General features: G+C 43.2%; 1 protein-coding gene across 3 annotated transcripts in view; it reads right to left on the reverse strand.

Annotated features, from left to right (window-relative positions):
- The window catches only part of PREP (prolyl endopeptidase), a 172,318-nt gene that overhangs the window by 92,151 nt on the left and 53,491 nt on the right, over positions 1-26,676 (reverse strand). The window lies entirely within an intron of this gene.

A 26,676-nucleotide genomic window follows, 5' to 3' on the forward strand; every position in this document is an offset into this window, starting at 1 on the left:
TCTCTCACCAACAGACATTTGTCCAACAAAAGATATTGTCTCACCCACCCTGTCTCTCCAATATCCTGATGGTTATAACAACACTGCATACTGAAGATTAGGTTTAGCTGGCTAGCCAGAGCTGACAATCTTTCACACCCTCTAAAACCTCAAGCATAGGATACACAAAGCCTTCCATTATAAATAATAAATATAATTGTATCATGAGATTTTATCTAGAATTCACCAATGTGATTTCATTTCTCTACCATTCAAATTTTCTCTTGTTCCTGTCTTTAGACTAACCCCATCAGCAGGAACTGTTACTACTTTTCTCTAGCAAATAATCTGCTCACAGTATCTGTTACATTTATCAGCTGTATCCTTTTTCTCCCTCTCATCCTATCACAGAACAGATTGTATCTCATGCGGTTCGGGATATACAAGAGAATCCAGGAACTGGCTTCCACTGCCGCTTGAGGTATGTTAAGGAATCCAAATTTTCCTTTTGGATAGTGTGCTCAGTTTAGCTGGATAGTGCCATTGTGCTTTTTTCTTCCCGATTCTTCATAACAACTGTATTCTTCTATGAGGTTTCCCTACTCCAACGTTAGAGAAGTGCATTACATGGCTGTCCTTACAAGTACTGAACCCATCACTTTGGCCTATCTCAGAGCTCTTGTTACAAAAAACTACTAAAATACCCCTTCACCCTGGAGCAATTTTCCTAGGATATGCTCTGTCTCGGGATAGCTCAGTGGTTTGAGCATTGGCCTGCTAAACCCAGGGTTGTGAGTACAATCCTTGAGGGGAGCATTAGGGATCTGGGGCAAAAATTGGGGATTCGGCCTGCTTTGAGCAGGCGGTTGGACTAGATGACCTCCTGAGGTCCCTTCCAACCCTGATATTCTATGATCTCAAGTCCAATGTGCTTTTCCTTTGGGTGCAAAGATCTTCGTAACATGAAAATTAATGTGAACATATTGTTTCTTTTTCCCACTAGCAGCCCAAATCAACCATACCTCTACAAAAACAACGAGGAGTCCGGTGACACCTTAATGACTAACAGATTTATTTGGGCATAAGTTTTAGTGGGTAAAAAACCCACTTCTTCAGATGCATCTGAAGAAGTGGGTTTTTTACCCACGAAAGCTTATGTCCAAATTAATCTGTTCGTCTTTAAGGTGCCACCGGACTCCTCGTTGTTTTTGTAGATACAAACTAACACGGCTACCCCTCTGATACGCATCTCTACAGTTAATCTATACATTCTATCTTCTAGACCACCTACTTAACAGAGAGCCCTTGAAGTCATTCTGGTTGGTTGTCAGTCCTCAAAGATCACTTACCCTCTGCTCCACTAATGTAAATCTTTCCTTAAATTAACCCATTCTAGCCTTAATACCTCTGAAGATAGTGGACAAAGCTGCTACCTGGTCAGGAATTTCCCCCCATCTTTTTAGACCTGCAGTATTTTCTTTACAGTTTTTCCTGTATCTGCTGGGGTCCTCCCCTCCATCTGGGTGGGTACTGTGATTCTGATTCCTCTTCAGATTGCTTGGACACTTTTTTTTCAATTTTAAGAATATGTCTACACTAAAATGTAAGCCTCGGCTCAGTCTCGAGCCCAAACTCCCCTTCTATCCACATACAAATCTGTCTGACAGGGGCTAGTAAGCCCTCATAACCGGGCCTGAGGACAATGCAGGGGAGGGTGGGCCTGAGCCAGAGTCCCATCCATCACCTTGCAGTGTGAACCTTGCTGTATTCCCATTAAGAGTTTTCTCAGCAAAATCTATTATGCACATTTCAAATTTTATATATACATATATAAAACTTTTGTTTTGAATTAAAAAGACCTGACATTTCAAGATATAAAAGAAAGAAATTAAGTACTTTTACAAGTAGAGTGTTCTTTGATTTCAAGGCTTCAGTTTTGTTTCTATTCAAATGTTGCTTCTGTAAAGATGTAATAATATATTTTTACAATAAAACTAAGACTCATCTCTTCACACAGCAGATCAGTTAGATGAAGATGTATCTTCCTAATGCCTCAATCTGAAAGATTTTGAATAATATCAATAAATATAGTGTCTAGCCATAAATTAGCAATACTAATCTTCTCTTTGTTGACATTCAATTTGATATTGACAAGGAGATATTTACTCTTGCTAGTAGACTAAAGTTAATACTTAGATTATAAAGTATAAATACTCAATCTCTTTGGAAATCGCACAAATCAAGCTATGAAAAATTTCTTCAGATTTAAATCTTTTACTTCATATTACTAAATCAAATTCCAGGGTTGGTGAGCTTTGGGTTTGTTATTTTTAAATGTCTTTCCGTATTTCGTAAGGTTCAAGTTTCTTTTTGCTGCTTGTCACAGTACTAGGATATATTGACCTTGTTTCAATATTTATTATTGAAAGACTTACCTTGAAATGATAAAGTGAAAAAAAATCATTCACATTTTCTCTATTTAATTATTTTTCTTTTCACCCCATGTCTCACTTTCTTAATGATATCTAGTGATTTTGTACCTCTGTCATCTCTCTGCTATTATGCATCTCATTTTCATTTTGAATGTTCTGATTATTTTTTTAGCTTATGTGCCATCTTCTGACTCCTCCCTGTGAAGTTACTGTATCTGTATCTAGTACAATTTGTGCATTTTTTTATGCTGCACATCTAACCCTCAGACACCAGCATACCTATAAATCCTTTACTCGGATCTACCAGCTAAAAATGCTGTGAAATCTCACCTTTGCTCCATCAATGACGCCAACCTGCTTGTCTGCTTCTGTCTCAAGCACCTCCGAATTATCCCCCAAGCATGGGAAAAACTGCCCCTCAAAAATTCATAAAGCTGCCTTTCTTTTAAGTCCCACCTTAAATCTACTTCTTGGTCTTTACTACATCCATCTGGCATTGGTTAGGCAAATGGCTACTTCAGCTTTTCTGCTAAGCTTTTATTTTATTTTTACCTCCTTCTTTCAACCCACCCCTATAGTTTCATCCATCTGTGGAATCCTTCTTCTGAAGGTGGATTGTGAGCTCCCCGAGTTAGGGACTGCCTCTTTTGTAACTTGACTGTACAGGGACTAGCACAATGGGACCCTGATCCTTGAGGTGTGTTCCTAGATCAGGGTGGGCAAACTTCTTGGCCCAAGAGCAACATCAGGGAATAGAAATTGTATGGCAGGCCATGAATACTCACAAAATTGGGGTTGGGGTGCAGAAGGGGGTGAGGGTTCTGGAGTGGGTCTGGGGATGAGGAGTTTAGGGTGTAGCAGGGTGCTCTGGGCTGTGACTGAGGGGTTCAGAGAGGGGGACGGCGATCAGGGCTGGAGTACGGGAAGGGGTGCAGGTTCTGACTGGGGATGCAGGCTCTGGGGTGGGGCTAGGGATGAGAGGTTTGGGGTGCAGGAGGATGCTCTGGGCTGGGATAGAGGGGTTTGGAAAGCAGGAGGGGGATCAGGGCTGGGGTAGAGGGTTGGGGCATGCGGAGAGGCTCAGGGGTGCAGGCTCCAAGCAGCGCTTACCTGAAGCGGCTCCTGGAAGCAGTGGCATGTCCCTTCTGTGGCTCCTACGTGGAGGCGCAGCCAGGTGGCTCTGCACGCTGCCCTGTCCATTGGCACCGCCCCTACTGCTCCCATTGAAATGCTGGAGGCGGCCATTGGAGTGCATAGGAGCCGGAGCAGGGCCGAGCCGCATGGTGCAGCCCCCGACCCTGGTCCCTGGCAGGAGCTCCCAGGCTGACATAAAATGGCTCATGGGCTGGATCCAGCCTGCGGGCCATAGTTTGCCCACCCCATCCTAGATGCTACCATAACACAAAAAATAGTATTCAAATGGCAAAGGATATCTTAACAAGGGAGATAAGTTAAAAATTCTACTCAGCCATCTCTGTGACTAAAGTTTTTACCCAATGCTGATTTTTCTTTGGTGGCAACATGCTGTTTCAAGATCCTGGATTTCTCTCTTTACGCAACAAAAAGCATTAAAGATGAATACACGTTCAAAAGAACAATCAGCACTGACAACTTAATAAAATGGAACAATCTCATTTCTAGTGAAAGGACAAAACAAAAATTACTACCAGACACAGAAATATGAACAGGCACGCTAAGAAAAACACCACAGGGTAGAGGAAGGAGTACCAGGAAGGTTTGCGAATGTATAAGTGCGTGACTGTTGTGTGTCCAGCTTATTCTGATAACCATCAGACATGCTCCCAGGTTTGCACAGGACAACAGCCAAAAGAAAATGGTTAATGGGATATGTTTTCTTGTTCTGCTGGTTCAACATATAAGCAGCCTCCAGAGTGCTGTCAGAATAAGCTTGATAAAATAGCCACTACAAAAAAATCCCACAATTAGCTCACACACGTTTGTTTAAAACCAGAGCTTTAGACATCTACTTGCTAATGGCCAGTGCACTAGGAAACTTTTTCAAGTTCCAGCCTTTAAGTCTTCAATTTCTGCAAAATTTATGTTTTTATTTTAAACATATAGCTTTATGCTTGTGAAGAAAACCTTCCAAATATGAACCCCTAGTTCTATCTTTCTAAGTCAACACACAGCTCCCAGTGCCTCCACTGTTTAGATTTCCTAAATAGCAGCGAAGTGAAATTAACAAGATTAGTCAATTCCATGATTGGTAAACCCTAGGTGTGACATGGTCAATAATTTTCACATGTTTATTCCCCTCCTCCCTTCTCAGAACAATAAGCAACAGAGGAGGCAGCACAAGGGCAGAGGCCCCCAAACAGCCTATGGAGATGTGTGCAGGTGAGACTCCTTGCTTTGCACGGCAGGCCAGGGGCTGGGGAGGTGAAACATAGTCGTCACTCCCAAGACTCACTCAGGAAGCTCTGTGGTCCATAGAGGAAGATCTTTGTTTTATTGAACGGCCATGAGTGAGGGTAAAAGCAGCAGTGTGGTTTCAATTTAATGAAATTCATATTGCCATTGAGTTGAGTAGGTAAGTCGAAGCCTGTAAGCAGGGTCCAAAGACAGCATCCTAGTAGGAATCTCAGCACAACCCGAGAACTGGTGGGTTGTGGGTAGGCGTCTCCGTGAGACAAATTCTTTATAAGAGACCATATATGTTAGTGCCCAGTAGGTTTTCGTTTTAACCATAAGATATCAATTAGCAAAATTAAGAGAGATCAGTTTACACGCAGCATAAGGTAGAAAAACTGGACTGGGGGAGTGAAAACAACCTACAAATTTTACTACCTTTGACATTTCACACAAAATCAAAGTTCACATTATGAAAGACATCTCTTTTCTTTTTCGCTATATAAAAATGTTTTCCATTTTAACTAGCGTCCCTATTTTAAAGGGACTTGTAAAAGTGTCTCTCTGGGGCACCTCTCTAGAGGTTTGGGTTCCCTTGCCATGTCCAGTTACCACTACAGAGCCAGCCCACTTCAGGCCCCAGCCACCTAGTCCTTGCAGTGGGCCCCACCCTTGCAGGCCTTGTTTATGGGTGGGAAAAAGCTTTTGTTCAAACTCAGAGACCAAGCCCTTCCCGGGGTCAACAAAAAGAGAAAAGGTCAATGGCACTACCTTTCTTCAGGAGTGCCTGTGTAGCAGCTTTACTGGAGTGCTTCCAGCCACCTAGCCAAAACAGCCTATCCCTGCCCTGATGGACATCTTGCAGAGCTGGCGGTGTCTCTCTCTCTCAGAGGTGGGGGATTCCTTCCGCTGCTTCAGAAGCTGCTCCCTTCTTAAGGCTTCCCCTTTGCTGACTGCAGATTCCCCCTTTTAAAGTCCTCCTTTCTACCATGCACGATTGGCAGGAACGGAGGGGGCGGGGCTACCTTAGCACACAGGAACTCCTTCCTCGTCCATATGGCGTTTACACACCCTGTCACTGCTCTACTCTGGTTTTTATCAAGAAGTTCACGATTGCCTTGTTAAAACTATTAAACATACACAACATGCAAGAAATAAAACGAACACTGCACAGTGTGAAGGTTACAAAAACTGAGCGTGAAAGGCATTTTAACTAACCTGGAAAGTTGAACAGATGCTCCCTTCCGTTTTCCAGTAGCACAAAACTGGAAATGTTGTGTCACATAGATTACGATTGCGGGGAAGACAAACCGACAATGGCTATTACAAAATGTCACACTGTAAATTAATTTAGCTTTACAGGTATTGACAAAAAGTTATGAATTTTCTTCAGTTAATATTCAGACATTTTGAGGATGTCAGGCTGTCTGTCACTCTATCTTAAAATCAGTGTTCTAGAAATGAGAGAAATGCTTCTGATCTTAAGTCTTCTAGAGACATTTTTTAAACAACCAGCATATTCTCTATAAGTTAAACTAGAGCGTACTCTTCCCTACTAGATAGTAATATATAATCACAAAGTGCCTTCCGTTTAGAATCAAATTCATTTTCTATCAGACATAGGATGAGTTAACTTCAACTAATCCACAGGCACTTACACATCAAGAATCAATGAATGTGCAAGACATAGCTGCCTTCTCTACAACAGAACTAATAAAATGTCACGCTTGCCTAGTCTTTAACGATATCCTTATCTCTTCACTTAAAATTTACAGAAAGTGCGTGTAACAGAATTTCACAACTCATACTAAGCACAGTGTACATGAAATGTCGTGAGTAAAGATTACTGATGCAATTATGAAGTGGCAAATAACTGACGGAACACAGTTTAAATAACCGATATTAACTTGTGTAAAAGCTAAATCAGAAAAATTGCTCAGATGCTTCTATTACATTATGTCTAGGTCTCTAATGTCTAAATGTAGAGCAGAGCTGATGTGTGTTCCAGAAGATGCTTTCCAGACGTAAACCCAGCATGATTTAACTGCTATATTTTTAGACTTTGATTCAGTTGAGTAGAGTACACCAATATCTCTTGCAGCCCAAAAGTGGCTCACCAAAAATTAAGATATTAAAATATGATAAAAATGAAGAGAATAAAAACAGAGGAGAAATCTTGTCTAGTTTACAACTTCTAATAAATTATTATTCCCATTATTTGCAAAGTAACACTGCTAAGAGAAAGACTGATTTTTCAGTCAACCATCACATTGGGACTACCAGCCTCAGCAGAAAGGCCAGTGATTGAATGGGCATGGAATCTAATCACTAGAGACAGTCCATGTAATCAGACCAAAGACATAACATGGAGAAACACATCCTGCTAGTGCCTATGCTATGGCAATCTGGTCATGGAGAGAAAATTTCATTCGCTATTGCTGTCAATCAGCATATTTCACACACACGATAAATTATAAATTAAAAAGAAATTAACAAAAGATTTCCCCATCCACCTAGCAATGACACAGTAGTGTAAGTGTAATAATAGAGACCTATTTCTTCCATGAAGCCTACAAAAATGTTAGCTAGTTAATAATAGTTGAGTAAGAGGGCAGCTGGCGGTCATTTTGTTTATTGCAGACATATACATTGGTAGTTCCAATGTGTGTGTTTGTCAACCACTACATTACTCTGCTTTATCCCCTATCACTTATCTTTCAGAAGGTAAGATCTTTGTGACATAAGATCTGTCTTATGTGTTTGCCTAGCAAACTGTAGAGAGCTACCCCAATGTAAATAACTAAATAATCATAACAACAAAATGTTGTGAGAGAAAGGAACAGGGAGAGAAACAGGCAGAGGGACTGAGCACACCTCTTCATTGGAGCATTACATTTCTGTGAGGGAAACACTCTGATAAAGCTCAACCCTAATGAAGGATTAAGAGCAGTTTACCAGAATTTCAATTTGTTTGGTTTTCTGTAAAACACATACGCTACAAGAGAAATTTCCTGCTCAATAATCTGAAAACTAACATGACTTGTGGTGAGCTTTACAGCACACAATATCCCCACAGGCTTAAAAAGAGTGTCAACATATTTCAGGGAACATGACCACCAACAGGTAAAGAAAGGTCTGTGTTAACATATTTAGAAACAATTTAGGGCTAGCAAACGATGACAGGACAACGCTTATGGAGAGGACTTTTAGACTGTAAGATCTCTGGGGCAAGGATTGTTTTTATATTTGTATCTTGTACACTACTCTGCACACTGTCAGCACTTAAATGTGTGGCAATGTGTTTAATTCAGCACTACTTCTCCATCTGTAGAAATGGCATGAATATGAAGCCTCAAGACCTACACCATTAGGAGAGTCAAAACAAAGGGCTTAATCCTGCATCAGCTTCAACAGGTCTACATGGATGAGTAAGGGTTGTAAAATAGACTCCCAAATGCAGTAGTTTACAGGAGGAAGGATTCATTTCTATAAATCAGTCATGCTATCTGTAACAGATATGGTAATTTCCTGCAATATCCTTGGGAGACCTTACTGAAATAAATTTAAGTATCTTTGGTGTTCATTGTATTGGTTTATGAATTATTGTGGGCTGGGATTGCATGTGGGGAACTTCAAAGGACTATACAGAACAATGTGCCAGATGAGCATGGACTTTTGGGACAGCGTCAAGTGGTTTGCCTGGGGAATCTGAATGCAAATTTCCCCACTTCCAATTATGCAAAACCACAGCCTTTTCAAGTTACACCCTGAGGAGGGGATCATTGTCTGTTCAATACCTGTTCCTGCAGCCTCAAGATTGTAGGCTCAAACTGTATACAGCTTAACATTGTAGTTATGTTCCTGAAAAATGCTACTTTAAGCAAAACGATGTTAAGCAAATCCAATTTCCCCGTAAAAATTAATGTAAATTGGGGGCGGAGGGGTTTAGGTTCCAGGGAAATTTTTTTCGCCAGACAAAAGACACTATACATACATACGCACACACAGAGTATAAGTTTTTAACAAAAAATTTAATACTGTACACAGCAATGATGATTGTGAAGCTTGGTTGAAGTGGTGAAGTCAGAGGGTAGAAGAGGGTGTGATATTTCCCAGGGAATGCCTTACTGCTAAAGAATGAATTGGCACTCGGCTGGGCCCCTCACACTCTACACGGCAGCAGGAACGAAGGGAGAGGAGACAGCATGACAGAGAGAGACAGACACACACCGTGTGTGTGAGAGAGACATGGGCATTGCCCCTTTAAGTATGCTAACCCCACTCTCAGTACACTGCCTTTTTAAGTAGATCAGCAAATTGAGACAGCAGCTGCTGCCAGCAAGCTCCCTACATCCTAAGCCCTGTCATGTCGTCCCCCACCCACCCTCTGGAGATGGGATAAAGGAGCGGGGGCCAGGAGCAGGGGGAGGGGGACACCCTGACATTAGCACCCCTCTTCCCCCCTCCCCTTGCACAGCAAGCAGGAGGCTCCAAGGCAGAGGGCAGGAGCAGCACATGGCAGTGGAGAAAGGGACAACTGAACCGTCTGGCAATTGATAGCCCGCTGGGCTGCTGCCACACAGGGAACTTAGGGGAGCAGGGAGCTGATGGGGGGGGCTGCTGGTCCACCCTGGTTCCAAGCCCCCACCAGCTAGCTCCAACGGGCTGCTCTTTCTGCAAGCAGTGGACAAAGCAGGCGGTGCCAAACAATGTTATAAGGGAGCATTGCACAACTTTAAATGAGCATGTTCTCTAATTGATCAGCAACGTAACAATGAAACAACGTTAATCGGGACAACTTTAAGTGAGGAGTTACTGTAAAGGAAAAACTAAACTTGGGAGCTAGTTCTGAGCTAAGCTGCTATGAACTGGAGACCACAGAAAAACTCTTTTGTGGGGTTAGGAGGACTGACTGCCACCATAACCCTTGTTGGAGTTAGGGTGTGATCTCTGGTAAGCTTATTAGTATGCGTATAGGTTCTTTTATGGTTCTTCATAAATTTTCTTTGTATCACTTTCACCTTAAAAATGAATGTGCTTGCTTATAAAGTGCTATGTGGTAACAACTATGGGCAAATACAACTATTCATAATCTTCAAAGAGAAATAGGTTACTGTCACCATGTACTATATCCAGAGAGCAAAGGGGAGCCCAATTGGCTTTCTTCCTCAGCACACTCCCAGGAAATGGGTGACTCCTGCCTCCTATGTTGCCCATAGGAGGAGGGGAGCCTGTACTAGCTCCGTCCCCCTTTCCCACCTCATCACTATAGATGTTCCAAATTCAGTGTTTTGCAGTATGGACATGGCTCTTCAGAATGTTCAGGTATTAGTTTGGTATGCTGCCAAAATTTTCCTGACAAATCGCTATTTCCATTCTGTCACTTGCTTTCAATAATTTAACTCTGGAATTTCATGAGATAAAGACACTTCTGCACCCAGAGGGTTTTGCCCCTGCCAAATTTCAGAAGCCAGCTAAAAACAAATCAAAGTGTTCAATCTTCTTTAAAAAAAAAAAGGTCACTAGAATCTGTTATAATTAAATGTTAGGTCACCTAAATATGGGGGTCGCTACCAGTTCCCCCATAATATTCCAAAATTATTTGTACTTGTTTGAGATATGTGCTCTGTATCAGACACAGGTGGATAGGTGTTGGGAGGAAAGAAGGGAAAATAGTTCCCTTTACGTGGAAAAGGGAGAACTCTATTGGCAGTTTCATCTCACTGGAAGATCATTCTCATATTCTGTCAATTTCTGATAGGAATCATTGTTCTCTTTCAATCTCCTTTAGCAATCAAATAACTAGTTCAGTCAATACCACCTGGCCATTACTCACATCTGTGTTTAAAAAATATAGTAGCTAACTCCCCTGACTCCTCCCTGGCTATTGCCACCTTTCACTAGCAGATTTGTACTACTGGCAGAAGACTTCTCCCTGCAAACTTCCACAGAGACAAAGCAAGGTGGCAGAGGACCCTGAGGCAAGACTAGGTTAGGGGTCCCACTCCCAATTCCAAAATCTAAAATTTTCCTTAGCTTTACCATCTTGGAAAATCAGAACATATCCATAATACACAACGTGCAGGCTATTTACACATTTATACAAAATGCTCACTGGCAGTGATGTAGTGCTAAATTTTATAGTGCAGGAGCCCTGCAGAAATTAGTTCAAAATTGTAAACCTGTCACATGTGAGATTGATTTCGGAGACTATCTTGTGTGTGATATCGCCATAAGATACAGTACCCATATTCAAAACTTAACATTTTACCAGTAAATTTTATCTAATTGAAACTCGGCACAAAACCAATTATGAGAGCTCCCACATTACTGCTAAATACACATACTGTATTAACATAAAACACAGGTAATTCAGCTTTTATATGCCAACTTTAAGAAGTAGTAAGGCACATCTAAAACACACATAGTTAGTCAAAATACCCAAGATCTTGAGTTACCATATGGATTTTGATACTGTCTCACATGATTGTCTCAAACAAACTAAAGAAATATAGCCTAGATGAACCTACTATGAAGCGGATGCAAAATTGGTTTGAAAAGCGTACTCAGAGAATAATTATCAATTATTCACAATTGAGCTGGAAGGGCATATCGAGTGGGATCCTGCACAGATCTGTCCTGGGTCCAGTTCTATTCAATATCTTCATAAATGATTTGGATAATGGCATAGAGAGTACACTTATAAAGTTTGCAGACGATACCAAGATGGGAGGGGTTGCAAATGCTTTGGAGGACAGAATTAGAATTCAAAATGATTTGACAAACTGGAGAAATGGTCTGAAATAAATAGGATGAAATCAATAAGGGCAAATGTAAAGTACTACACTTAGGAAGGAACAATCAATTGCACAAATACACAATGGGAAATGACTGCCTAGGAGGAATACTGCAAAAAAGGAACTGGCAGCTATAGTGGATCACTAACTAAATATGAGTCAACAATGTAATACTGCTGCAAAAAAAGCAAACATCATTCTGGGATATATTAGCAGGATTATTGTAAGCAAGACATGAGAAATAATTCTTCCACTCTACTCAGCACTGATAAGGCCTCAACAGGAGTACTGTGTCCAGTTCTGGGCACTACACTTTGGGAAAGATCTGGACAATTTGGAGAAAGTCCAGAGGAGAGCAAAAAAATGATTGGAGGTCTAGCAAATTTAACCTACAAGGAAAGATTGAAAAAAAAAAAAAAAAGGGTGCATCTAGTCTGGAGGGGAAAAAAAACCAAGAAAACAAATCTTCAAGTACATAAAACATTATAAAGAAGAGGGTGATAAATTGTTCTCCTTAACCACTGAGGACAGGACAAGAAGTAATGGACTCAAATTTCAGATAGGGAGATTTAGGTTAGACATGAGCAAAAACTTCCTAATGTAAGGGCAGTTAAGCACTGGAACAAATGATCTACGGAGCTTGTGGAATCTCTGTCATTGGAGGTTTTTAAGGACAGGTTAAGAGAAACACCGTCAGGGATGTTGTAGGTTAGATAATACTTAATCCTGCCTCAGTGCATGGGACTGGACTAGATGACCTATTAAGATCTCTTCCAGTCCGATAATTCTATGACTGTGTTACTCCAGTACCAAATTGGTGTAACTCTACTGAAACTAAATTAATGGCTGTAAAAGAGGAGTGTTGAAATGTGGAATCAAGCCCCAAATATTTGTACCTTAACCCACAGTTTTGCCCATAGAAAAACTTGCAATTTGAACACAAATGGCACTTGCTTGGCATTCGTGAATCATGGGTGTGGGCATCAAATGCAACCAATGGCAACCAACCAACCATTAACTCCTCAGGTTCTCTCAAAGATCATGATACCTAGTCCATCACTACACAAGTCAGACACTTACTGTATGTCTACTTCTATACCACAGAAACGTTACTTTAGATTAAAAAACAGCCCTCACTAATGTCTGTAACATCTTCTAATTACCTCTAAGATACACAAACTACTTGGATGGGGTTTAATCCTACCCCATATGGGGCAAAATTCACTGCTATGCTCCAGCTACTTTGGACCACTCCATAAACCCAAATTAAGTGGCTGATCAGACCAGGCTTACAATGGTTTCTGATTGTCCAAATGTTGCGTAGGAGCTAGAGTGCCCCCAGTGAATCTAGTCTAGTTAGGAGAAACACATTCTAACAGAGTAAAAAGAAATTAATTCTGATCAGGGGACACTCCACATCCACTCCCCACTACCCTCCCCATGAGTCCTCACCCCCTTCCCCATCCCCTGCAACTCTCTCCCACCCCCTAGACACCCACTCCCCATCCCCCAACCTCCAGAGCTCGGGACCACTGCAACCCTTCCCCTGGAGCTGCTCAGCTCAACCACAATGGGATCCGGGCACCCCCTGCACTCTGCTCACCCAGCCCATCTGAGCCCACACCCCCCACGGGGCCCCCCAAGGGTGGCAGTATCACATATGGATGATGCTATTTTGCAGAGTGCGTCACTCTGCCCCCACCAGCATCATTCTGTACGCAAAATAGCATCCTCTGTGCAGCGTGATCTCACGTACACCATGTGCGAGGTCACACAGGTGGGGGCAAGGACAAGCGAGGGCCCACATCCTGTATTCTGGGCGTGCATCAGTGCTACCTTAATAACCTTTCTCAATTTCGAACACTATGGCTCTTACCTCAGTTCTTTAAGGTGACTAGATAGCATGATAAACGTTTCACTACCAGAAATGTCCTCCTTTAAACACCTTTACTGGCACCCATACCAGAGGCTCTGTCCTCCATAAAACTGCATCCCTAATTTCCTTTTTTCGATTTCCCTCAATTTTCAAATTAACTGCCATTCCCTTTTTGTAATCCTGTACTATACAACTTGATATGTGGGAAACAGTTCCTTATTTAAGAAGGTCCTGTAACTAGTTTGCTTCTTTGAGATCTATTTTCTCTTCCCAGAACTTTCATGCATAGTCTCATCTCACCTATTTTTAAACACAGCATTTTTGCCCTCATCTAGTATTTATCATTCAAGCTTTTGCTCTCTTAGGGCTTTATCCAAAGATCGCTGAATTCAATTAAAAGAAACACCATCCTCCACAAATTTTCTTCAGTAGGCTTTTGGTCTCCTCTAGCACATATAAGGTTCCTGAGCAGCTATTTCTGATGTTTCCCTTTCTCTCTTGTAACCTTTAAGAACCGTCTCAGAGCCCTACAGTCATTAAACTCCACATACACAGTATAATTTAAGAATGCCACTATTTCTGAAGTGCTGCAGCCATTCACAACACTGAATGCAGTGAAGCTGCAGTATGAACACACACGAGTGGAAATAGCATAGTGGCGGCACTGCTCAGTCATCATAAATCCACTCTACTTCCCACTTGTTGGCTAAGTCAACAACATGGACATATAACCCTAGTCAGAGAGCTCTTCGGTTCATGGACAATTACATCTTCAAACGTTCCCCTGACTGTCAGATTCCGATAGGTTTTCACTAGTATGCCCTTGTCTACACAGGTCGCAGCAGCATGTAGAGTAGGTGTAGCTGCAATAAAAAGCAGGCTGCGTCCACACCGTGGTGCGTAGCTACATGCGGTAGTGAAAGGCTCTGATGTGGGTAGGCAGCGAGGAAAGGCTCTGGTAGTCTTTCCCTGTTACTGGAGTCTTTCACTTCAGTCAGGAAACGCTCCAATAGCGGGACACTACACTGCTAAAAACAGCAGTCTAGATGAGGGAGGCACTGCTTGGATATGCAGAGAGTAGATAAGGTATATACCCCTAAGGTTCTGTCAACTATTTCTTCACCTAAGCAGCGCCTTACGATTTACACTAGTGTTTACACCAGTGCTAGGGGGTGTGCAGCCTCCGTACTCGACATACCGCCATAAGTGCAGACATGCTGGGGTTCTCCCGAGACCTCTTCCACCCAGTTCCCCAAAAACTCAGTCTGACTCCAAGCTTGTCCCTCAGGTTCCTTTATTTGGCATACAGCAAAGCTATGCTGAGTTGATCAGACTCATGCATGGAGGGCAAGCGTAGGGCAAACCGCACATCCCAAGTGAGCACTAATTAGCTAGCACAAACACACATGCATGCTTCACTGTACATTGCATCATACACTTCATGACAGGCTTGGTTACTTTTCAGGAACCAAACCCTGAACAGCATGTGTTGTTCACGTATAACCTGATCTTTACATTCCAGGTATATCTTGTCCATTGACCCTAATACCAAGGTGTTCTTGCTTATCTTAGCTAGCACAGACATCCTGACTCAACACACTTCTTATTAAGACCCTTTTTACAACTCAACCTTCCAGTTACCTTCCCAATCATGCCCACTAAGAAATGAGGTCTTTATTTATTTAGGCTTCTAATGCCCAGCCAGGCCTACAAGATATAATTTATGTTGTGTGAATGGTCAGAACTAATTTAAGCTCTGAGCACACCTTTGTCTAACACACTGTTAATTGCAGTGCAAGTTACACTGTTACTGTTTTCAGGAGCAGACGATCACAGTAAACATTTTAATAGCTCATTAAGGAGCTTTGTGGAAACCTGTGACTGGTCAGTTGTTGGAAATGAATATTACTGACATCTGTTCAGTTTTGACTTTATGATTGAAAGTGACATCTTATTTCCAACCACTGTAATTCAAATTATAATTCAGAGAATACAGTAGTGCCAACAGACACCAATCAAATGTAGTATCTCATTGTGCCAGGTACTGTACAAACACACAACAGCAGACAGCCCTTACCTAAAGGGCTTACAATCTAAGTAGACAAGAGCCAAAGGAGAGAGGAGGATTATTATATCCCCATATTATAGATGGAGAACTGAGATAGAGCTATTAAGTGATATGCCCAAGTTCATACAGAAAGTCTGCAGCAGTGCTTGAGAATTAAATCCAGATCTCCTGAGGCCTCTCCCTCCCCCCATCCAGTCCAACAGGGTCTTTTAAACACAAGAGCATTCTTCTTTAAAGAGAAAGCGCCTTTCCAAAGAAATCATGAACAACCTTTTAAAAAGTTTTTCCTTATTAATCATTTTTATTTTGTAGCCGTGGTATCAAACATTTGGTAATAGTGGTATTTTCTCTGTCAGCATTTAAATAAGTGTTTCTAATATGGACGGACTCAAAGGAAAGACACTTGGAATTATTACATTTTCTGTCAGTCACCAAAGCTAGCAAAACATTCATGAAATGACACAGCTACAGATGATACCTGATTCAATTTTTTAAACAGTATTTTAATTTCTCAATTTTTGGCAAACCATCATGGCACCAAAGAAGGCAACAATGGAGCATCACAATTCTCCATGCAAACAAAAAGTGCACCCAAACCGTATTCCATTATAAGATAATCAACTTAGAGACCATAAGCAAACTAAGGATTTGTACTGGCTTTCCCTCCCCCGGCATCCACACACACTAGTATGACACGGGCTGAGGTGATATTCCAACATTTATTCCAAGTGACTGCTTTTCAAACTCCACCTGCTGTGCCTATAACGTAGGCATGTGTATACTAGTACATACTGAGAGAGAGATGGAGAACTGCTCATGCGTATAACTCTTTCCTTCCTTGGCAAATACAGCCTTAATGTACAAATGACATATTATAGCCATTGCTATTATACTAACGCTTCCATTATGATCCTTGTTTCCGGAGATTCCATTTTGTGACTGTACTTATCATAGCAAGGTAAGTTTCACTTAAATTTCTGAGGCAAGTTCCTCACTCTCTGTTCCCGACCCTTTTCAATGGGTAAATAAGCCAGAGTAGCTTAAAGAGGCCCGAAAAGTCTACAGCTGGGGGAGGATTTCCCCTGGTACAGGCACTGTGGATGACAGCAGCAAAGCTAACACCCAAAGATGCCATCACAAGACCGGGTGTGCAGCATATGCCGGGATAGGACTGCAACACACACAACATTGTAGAGATTCCTAGCAGCCCCACAGCCCAGAAAGGCTGCCGTGACTCAGACGGGCCCCTAGGACTCTCTCAATTACGCCAGGAACCTCTGCAGCCCAGGACTGGGAGGGCACAAAGGTAGCTCAACGCCACATTATCCCCTCCCTTGGGAAGGAAGTTCCATGCTGGGCCTTTTGTTTAGTAATAGCGGAAAGAACCAAAGTGCATTAAATTTACTGGGCCTTGTACCCTTTATTGGCAGACATAGCATAAGGTACTGGGCATAGCTACAAGTTGCCCCTATGGATTTTGGGGGAAAGGGGGGAGGCAAGGCAAGACAGTCACTCAAATCTCTGTAATTCTTAACATATGAAACTTGACCACCATTAATCACATAGCTTGTCTGTGGAATCTTACATAAAAGCTGTTCAAAATTTATTATTTCATTCAGGAAAGTTATTAGTTTAAGAGTGTCCAATTACTCTGATAAATGGAGTTTTGTCAGTTCTGAAGACCAGCATTGATTAAAGAGGCGCATTGTGAAAGTGTATCACGTTATTTATTGAAGAGGCTAAACAGATCACATTTTCTTCCCTTACTGCCCCCTACCATCTGCTGTTTTTCAATTTGAATTGTTCACCTCCTATAAAATAAAAGCAACATTTTGGGACTGACAAAACCAAATCGTAATTAAAAATCCTTAATACAGGTTAAATATAGAGAAAGCTGGTTATTGTGCTCTTCTTCAGCAAAGAGAATATAATTGTTGGACTTTTAATTGTTTGAATAAATCAGTCAGGTAGAGAAGGAAATAAATTCTAATAAAAACCTGCAACTCTATACACTGTGCAATACAGAGTCCTCTATACTGGTTAATACCGATCCAATTCGGTTAATACTGATTTAAGACAATCTGCCACAAAAAATTAATTATTTCACAGCTCAGGAAAAGAAAAATCAGGTATTTTCATACTTGTTTCCTCTTCATTGCAGGGAACTGTTGATGGCATTTTTGCTAGTGCAGTGGCTAAGAGAAATTGCTTTATATGGTATTGTGATGGGGCACACTTGCTCCATACTGGACTGGAAGGGGTTAACCCTACATTGTGGACTGAGGAAGCCACGCCCCCTCAACTCCAAATGCAACAGTATAAAAGGGAGCAGCTCAGGTCAGTTGGGGCTGACTGCTGGAGAGGAAGGACGCGTACGGCAGGCTCCAGCCAAGGATCAGCTGAAGCTAGAGGCCAGTGGAACCAGAGATGCCACAACCCAGGCAGACATCAGGCTACCTACAGAGGTCCTGCAGTGTCCAAAGTTGCCGGAGACAGCACAGCCTGTGGAATCCAGAGACAGCCGAGATGCTCAGACCACAGCGGTGAGAAACACAATAAGAAGCAGCCCAGGGGAAACAAATAGTGGCCTGGTTGGTGAACCAGAGTATTGAGACAGCCTGCTGACACAGTGACATGCGCTCCTGCCACTGCTGGGGCCCGGTGGAGAGGGAGGGCCGAGATTGCCCTTACTCCCTTTTCTGGGTGTGGTGGCCCCCTACCCCGACTGAAGGCACTTGGCCGTACTTTCCTGCCAATGGGGGTGAATCCATTGACTGGAGCCACCGGGCCATACTGCCCTGCGAATGGGGGTGAATCCTTTGACTTTCATCACTAGCCCTTACTGCCCTGCAAACTGAGGCAGTTCTAACTGACTTCAGATGTGGCCCTACTGCCCTGCTAAGAGGGGCGAACCTATTGACTCTGGCCCCTATGCCACCCTGCCCTGCTAAGAGGAGTGGACACAGTGACTTTGGTCCCCAGGCCTTGTGGCCCGGTGGAGCAGGGCTAATACATTGACTTTGACCATTAGACCTCATTGCCCCGCTAGCAGAGGCGAGCATATTCACTCTGGTTACGGAGATGCAGCTGACTTACACCCTGCTCCTACACCCTAAGGGAGATGGGGTCCCCCCAACCCTGTCACAGGTATAAACTGAATAGAAGAAAAACTGAGTACTTTTTGGGAAAGTTGAATTTTTTTCAAGAAGCTACATTCTCTAAGTTGCCATTCATATTTGGCTTATTTAAGGTTCCTGCAGATCTTAGGCTAGGAGCTCTCTGGGGAAAGAAAGACTGAGCTGTTTGTACAATGCCTTTACAGTTAGATCCCTTGTGGGGGTCCTGAGCCACTAACGTAACAGAAATGAAGAATGAGTGCGACCTCTACTTTTACATATTATTCCTAGTTTTATTAATTAAGATAGCCTTGGATACTTCACCTACACAGTCAATCACACTGGACTAGATACTGAATGATAATATAGTAAGCAAGCAGTTACAAAGGAGTTGCAAATAGCATGCCTCACTGTAATAAAATTGTGCATGCAAGAAATTAGCCATTCATATTTTTGAGATACTACTTCGAAGGAAACTAACATGACTTGTTATAAACACTACAAGAAAGTGATTACAATATTTGAAGTACATTAAATATGAAGAAATGAGTTAAACAAACCTGAAATAACACGGATGTTCTGTAGATACTCATTTGAATTTGTGGCTGTATTTGTTGTTTCCACCCCCAGCCCCCAGATTTTCTGCAGGATTTCCCCTTGTGGAGTTTTTTCACAGCTTTAGAAGAAAACAGCGCTGCAGAGAAAAGACATGTCTTGAATTTACCCCTGCCTCAACTTCCACTTAAGCAGCCATGCCTGCTCCACCCAGACGGCAGCACCAACCTTTCGCCAAGGTTTTTGGCTATTTCAGCTGCCAATAACAAGAGGGCAAAGCAATATTTTAATCAGAGATATTTAAGGAACTGAGAATCTCAGTCAAAGCATCTGTGAATTTTTGTTTTTATTCACAAAATAAGTATTCTTTTTTACTTCACTGTGGCACCCCAAAATAATCTGTAACGGGAAACTCTTTTCCAAAATCATTTCAACTTACAATGAATCAACACAATGTATTCCTAAAAAAATCAATGCCTACGGGTTATCTTCTCTGAATCATACGTTTTGGAAAGATTTCTCAAGTTAGGTCCTAATGAAAGCTAAGTTTCTTCACCTTGTGAAGAGAAGATTTCTCTGTAACTATGGGGGTTTACAAATGACATGTTTTACCAAAGTGTCTGTACAGACTACAATCCATGATAGTGTCACTTAAGCCTCAAATTCTAACATGCTGACTAAACTTCATGATATTTCTTCATAACCATTTGTGAAGAACTCAGGACATGAAGGCTGCATTTATCATCAAGTCCAAAGAAACAGTGACAGCACTACAATTAGCTCGACAAGGCGCTCAGTATACCAAAAGATAAACAAACCCACTGGTGATGATCATATCTCCTGACTATCTGAACATCTACTGCTGAAACAAAATTGCCACACATGGCTCAAGAATGTGAGTATTTCCTGTCCTAGGAAAAGGAGGAAAAGCCAGCATAAATGTTCACCATATTGGACACCACTGTGAATAAAAATTAATTAAGGTAACTTTAAATTAATTATATTTAAAACAGGTTTTGTAGAGATCAATCATAGATTAGAATCAGTTCTTGGTATTTCTGTAGTGTGCCATAAAAACAAAGACAGCAAATTCTCTCTCACAGCTTGACATACTGAATTTCAAAGCACTTTAGCACTTGATTTCTTTAGTTTCAAATAATTATTCTTTACCACATGGCATAACTTCTAGATTTTCAACTCTAAAAAGTTATTTAGAAAGCAAATATTCAAAGAAAAGAGTGAAAATAGTTCATGTAAACATATTTGCAACTAAGTTTGTAGATTGTAAAACGTCAAAGTAGTACATACAGGGTTGTAAACAAAGTGATCTATAAACTTGTTTAATATGAATTACTTTGGGAATCATCTCTCTCTCATACCTTAAAGGCTATTTGCATAAGCTTATGTTCACTACAGACTAACATCTACCAATACTCCTTTTCAGATCCTTGCCATTCAGTGTTCCAACTTGAAGGGTATAGAAAAAAGGTGAAATTTTGGCCCCACTGAAGTGAGTGGAAGTTTTGCCATCAACTTCAATGAGGTCAGAATTTCATCCATTGTTTATTCTAGAATTTAGTTTTAGTTACAGGCAGAAAAATCCTTATAGATTATGGAGATCACTTGAAATAATACCATCTAACCTCTCTGCCCTACAAAAATACTGACAGAATGATTTAACACTCTGAATATGAAGTCTAAAGACATTTCTGAAACTTAAGATTTTCTAAATCGATGAGAAGCACAAAGCTTGCAAAACAACTGGTGGATTTGCTGGATCACCAGGGGTTAAAAGGAGCAATTGAAGAAGGTAAGAATGTTGCTGAGAAGCTCTTTTTCCCCTCCACAGCAGTCTTCACTCACCACCAAGGATGTTGGGGAAGATATTTATCTCTGACCTGCTTTTTTTCCCTGGTAATAAAGATGAGCTACTCTCAAGAGACTGAGGTGCCAGAAGGAGATTCTGCAGCAAGGATAATTTAAAAAGCAATAAGTCACTAACCCAGATGGTATACATCCAAGAGTCCTGAAGGAACTTAAGCATGAAGTGACTGAGATGATAAAAATATGCAAATTATCTCATTAAAACAGCCACTGATTCAGAGGACAGCAACTGTTGTGCGTGTTTATATATATATTTAATTTCAAATTTTTTATTAACTTAAAGTTACAGTAAAACATTAACATACATTGTACATTACTTACTCAGGGATCAGGATAACATTCAAAGAAGCAGGCTGGAGATTCTGCTTAGCTGGCGGGGGAGTCCCCCTCCTCTGAATATTGTATATTTTTAATATATAGATACTTTAATAAATATAGGTTCAGTCCTGCTGGGATGTAAAGTATAGTTTCTATTACTACTCAAAGTAGAAAAGCATTACATTCAGTAAATGAAGGAACATGCCTTACAATATTAAGGTTTTGCTAAGACATGTGTTTGCACTTTAAAGTGTTCAACCCCTTCTGGGTTAACAGAATCTGTTAGTCCAAGTCTAACACAACATCAAAACAAGAGAGTCCTTGGTCCTGCTGCAGTCAGACTTCAGCCCTCTTCCTTATAGGTGGACTCCCACTGTCTAACTACAAGCTCCTGGGCTCCAGTTAAACCACCATCTGGGTCAGGTCTCCCATCCTTCCAAAGGCATCTGGCAGGCTGTGGTCTTCTGCCAGTTCCTTGCTTAAGCCTGGCTTCTTGCCACATGTTGGAGCAGCCCATCTGTTCTCCTCCCCAGTCAGCCTTCAACTGCCGGGCTTTCCTCCTTTGGTCCTACACCCATCCTGCCCTAGTGGGGTAGGGCAAGGCTCACTGAACAGAGCTGACTGGCCCAAGGCATGCTAGCCCTTTAAAGGTGCAGACTGTCCTTCTATAATGACCAATTGCTACTCCCTCTCTAGCTAATCTTTACCTGCTTAATTGTGTGTACACATCACAGCAGAGGGCGGTTTTAGAAAGGAATTTCAATGAGAAGGCAGCAGTAGTAGCCTTCCTGGTCAGCTCAGGTAGAGCATACTACGGGGCACAGGCAGCATGGGGAAAAGCGCAGGAACAATTTTCAGAAGAGGACAACTGGGGTGCTGAGACTGGCAGCACTGATGAAGTGGAAGGATTGGAGGAGCAATACAATTAGAGACAAGGCTGCATAAGAAGGGAGGGAGATGCAAAGCTATGCAGAGTCTTCAAAATAAGAACAAGCAGCTATGGATATGTCTACACTGGCAGAGTTAAAGCGCCAACAGTTACAGCACCGCTCAGAGAGCCCTGAAGGGAAACTGCTGTTGTGTGTTCACACCGTAAGCTGCCTGCGCAAGAGCATGTTCACTCTTGTGGCACTTGCAGTGGTATTCAGAGCAGTATTCAGAGCTGCACTCTAGGCAGCTCTCTCATAAAGCATCTCTTCCTCTTCTGCCGCTAAGACTTATGGGAAGGCGGAGGGAGGGTCGCGGGGCATCCCAGCTTCTGTCCCAATGCCCCGTGATGCATTGATTCGCATCCCAGCAATTCCTGTGCTTCTGTCCACATTTGGCGCCATCTTTCAACAGTTTGTGTACTGCAGGCCCTGCCTCTTCGGTATGCAGGAATGGATCCCCAATTGTTGACCAGTATGCTGCTCGCTTGGACTAACACGTCACAAGTAGCAGTGGAGTTATTCCTTAAACTACAAAGGCAAGAGGAGTGTGACATTGATCTTGCCACGCTTAGTAGCTACGACACGAGATTGCTTGTGGCAGGCACGGAGAAGCTGACCACAGTGGAACGCAGCTTTTGGGCTTGGGAAACAAGCACTGAGTGGTGGGACCACATAGTCATGCACGTCTGGGATAACGAGCATTGGCTGTAGAAGTTTCAGATGAGGAAAGCCACATTCATGGGACTGTGTGATGAGCTCGCCCCAGCCCCACGGTGCAAAGGCATGAGAACGAGAGCTGCCCTGTCCTTGGAGAAGCATGTGGTGATTGCACTGTGGGGGATAGGGAGGTCCCAGGATGGTTACAGATTTGTGTATGTCCAGGGATTATATCCAACCTTCTCCTTTGGAGTGCAGCGGGTACTGTGTCCATTATGGAAGATCTCTCGCTGCTGAGGTGAGCAGGGAATCAAGGGAGGGTCTTCAAGACTGTGGCTTCCACCCTGGCCCTTATGCGGCTTGTCTGTGTGCAGCAATGGTCCCCCCCCCGCCCCCTCCTGTGACGGCAGAGTGGTGCAGGAAAGTTACCGTTAATGGGACAAGAAACAAAGCAGCTCTACAAAAGAACCTGCAGCAGCAGATTCCCCAGTATCTCCATGAGAGTTTCATGGAGATCTGAGGTAGATTCCCGTGAAGTGAGGGAGTCAATCAACAGCCTATTCTGCCGCTCAGAGTAGGCATATGGTGGTCCGCACATCATACAAACACAAGCCTATTTCCTGCAACCCTCCTGCCCCCAACAACTCACTTCAGTGATTCACAAAAATCAAAGCCACTTACCAGGGGCCTCTTCTCCTGTTTGCGCTTCACCAAGCTCCAACAGCCGTGACTGGCTAGCCTTCTCCGGGTAGAAAAGAGCTCCTGGCTGCATGCATCTCTGACCTCCTAGTCATCCTCTGCCTTTGGGTCCCCTTCCCACTCCACATCCTCGTCCAAGATTTCCTCCTCCTCCTGGCTCCGTCCACTCTCTACTGGCACACGATCCACCAAAGAATCCACAGTGGCCTTTGCAGTGGAGGTGGGGTTGCTACCGTGTACTGCATCCAGCTCTTTGTAGAACCGACAGCTTGTGGGCGCAGCATCGGAGCAGTGGTTTGCCTCCCCCACCTTATGGTAGGCGTTCCGCAGCTTTTTCACTTTGACCCTGCACTGCAGTGTGTCCCAGTCATGGCCCCCTTCTGTCATGCATCGTGAAATCTGTCCATAGGTATAATAATTCCTACAGTTGGAGCACAGCTGGGACTGGACAGCCTCCTCTCCCCAAATGCTGATGACGTCCAACAGCTCGGTATTGCTCCAAGTGAGGGATCGCCTGGTGTGTGAAGCAGGCATGGTCACCTGGAAAGATGCACTGAGACCACTGCCCATGTCAACAAGCAAACAGAAAGGGGACTTTCAAAATTCCAAAGGAATGTACGGGGCAGGAATGACGGTTGGTCACCTGAAGGCAGGGCAGTAGAGTTCAAACCGATGACCAGAAAGGTGAGAACAGGCATTGTGGGACGCCTCCCGGAGGCCAATTGCACCCTGTAATCGACCAGGGTGTCTACACTGGCACTGCGGCGCTGTACCCCAGCGCAGACAGGTGTATGCCTCTCGTTGGGGTGGGTTTTTTTACAGCGCTGCAACTGCGCAGTATCTATGCACAAAGTGGCACAGCAGTGTGTACACCTCGGAAGCTACAACGCAGAAAGCTGCTATATTGAGAAGAAACTTGCCAGCGTAGACAGGACCTTAGACTTGACAAGGAGAAACAGACGCCAGCATGGTGATTACAGGAGTGAAGTGATACAATCAGTACCCAGCCGCTGCTGCTGAGAAAACTGTGGGGTTCCCCTCCATGGGCTGGGGGATTCCCCCCTCGCCTGCGACAACTAGGGCCTCGGGAATTCCCCCGCCAGGAGCTCAGGGTTCCCCTGCCTGTGGCCCAGGGTTCCTCTGCGGGCAAGGGCTTAGGGATTCCCCCGCCACTGCCAGGAGCTCAGGGTTCCTCTACGAACTGGGAGCTCGGGGGTTTCTTCACCCGTGGCCCAGGGGTTCCCTGCCGGCTGCGGCTCAGGGATTCCCTCGGAGCTCAGGGGTTCCTCCACCACCACCGGGGGCTCAGGGTGTCTCCCAACTGCAGCCAGGAGTTCAGGGGTCCTCTGCCGGTGGGGGCTCAGGGATTCCCCCGCTGCTCACAACAGCTTGGATCTCCAGGGGCTGCCAGAGGCACCAGGGTACCCCGCAGCTCCCTGCCCCTGCTGGAGGTGGGGGACCCAGCAGCTCCCAACCACCGCAGGCTGACGTCACTAGAAGTCACAGATTCCGTTACTTCTGTGACCTCCGTGACTAAATTGTGGCCTTAGCTATACATAACACAGACTTCATTAGCCCATGTGGTCTTCTGAGATGCCACAGCAGTACTCTCTGTAAGCTGTGTGTTAGATTCATTTGTGGTGGGAGGGATGATGTGGGGGAGAGAAAGAAAGGTGTTTTGCATGTAGTTTCAGTATCCCTCCGTCTTCAGCTTCTTGAGCTCAAATGACAAACCATACGGTTTTCTATTTAGCAAAATATGTCTCCACTATACTCAACACTTTCATTTTCAGAGTCTTCTACATTGTCTTTATGTTTCTAAAGAACCTTTCTGTGCTGTTCCACTTTGTTTTCATTGGGCCTGCTATCCTATAGTTATCACAACTATAAGAGCTCATTAAACAGTTACTAAGCTGTCCAAAACGGTATTACAAGGGCACACTGACAGCAGTTAGAACGCATTGCTTCCAGAAAGAGTGCCCACATTTTAAGTGAGTATTCCTCTTGGAAAGGAGCTGTTAAGAGTTAACTACCCCATTTACCTTAGCATTGTTTAGCACAAGCACATGAAAGTGGAACAAAGTGGAACAAATTCCAGCAATACTCAAAGTTCAAATGATTCAGTTTTGTTTACCAGCTAAGCTGAACAACATGTGCGTCAATTAAGGGATGTCCCAGGAATCATATAGCATAGTAGTCGTGTACGGGGAGACTTTGGAAAACCAGTAAAGTGCCTGAAACCACTATGGCTTATTGCTAAAAGCAGCCAAGTCAGCAGGCTTAGCTTAACCAAGGCAGAAGGGGAGGGGAGGTTTTGGGTGCCACAGAAAGGGCAGCTTGACACCCTGTCCTTCCTGATAAGGATTGTGTTGAAGTTGCTGATACATGCATCTTAGAAGAGCAGGATGTGCCCCCAGGAATGTCTATTGGGACCTCAAGGCTGCAAACTCTGGAAAAACCCATACCTGATTAATCGATAATCAGAAGGAACCTCTTGCTTGCCCATTGGAACTGCTTGCTTAACAAGTTTTCTTTAAGGGACATGTCATTCTATTACTAATGTATAAATAAGGGGGGAAAGTTTGAGGTAGGGGGACTCTTCAGAACTGGACTTTCCCTCTGGATGCATCTTGTGTTCCCCACTAGCAGACGGCTGCCGCTGTGCCACTCGAGAGCCACACTCAGCTTTGGTAATTATCAAGGGTTGGGGGTGTTTTACTAACCTGTTGTGGACGTGTGTATAAGTGCTTGAGACTAAGTAAAGTTTAGCTTTAAGCGAAAGCACTCGTGTTGTCCTATTTGTTCCAGCCATCTATCAGTCGGAAGGCCGTGTCTTCCCCGATTTATTTCCTGACACTATCTCTCACAGAGTAAAAGTTACCAAGAGCTTTGGGTTGAAAGAACCCCGGGTAACAATCGCAGTAACTAAGGAACCAAAATCAAAATCCATCCCATGCACCGTTGTTTCTGAACAGTACCAATCACCACAATATCCC

The sequence above is a fragment of the Caretta caretta genome, chromosome 3 (assembly GCF_965140235.1).
Source record: "Caretta caretta isolate rCarCar2 chromosome 3, rCarCar1.hap1, whole genome shotgun sequence".
Lineage (NCBI taxonomy): Eukaryota > Metazoa > Chordata > Testudines > Cheloniidae > Caretta > Caretta caretta.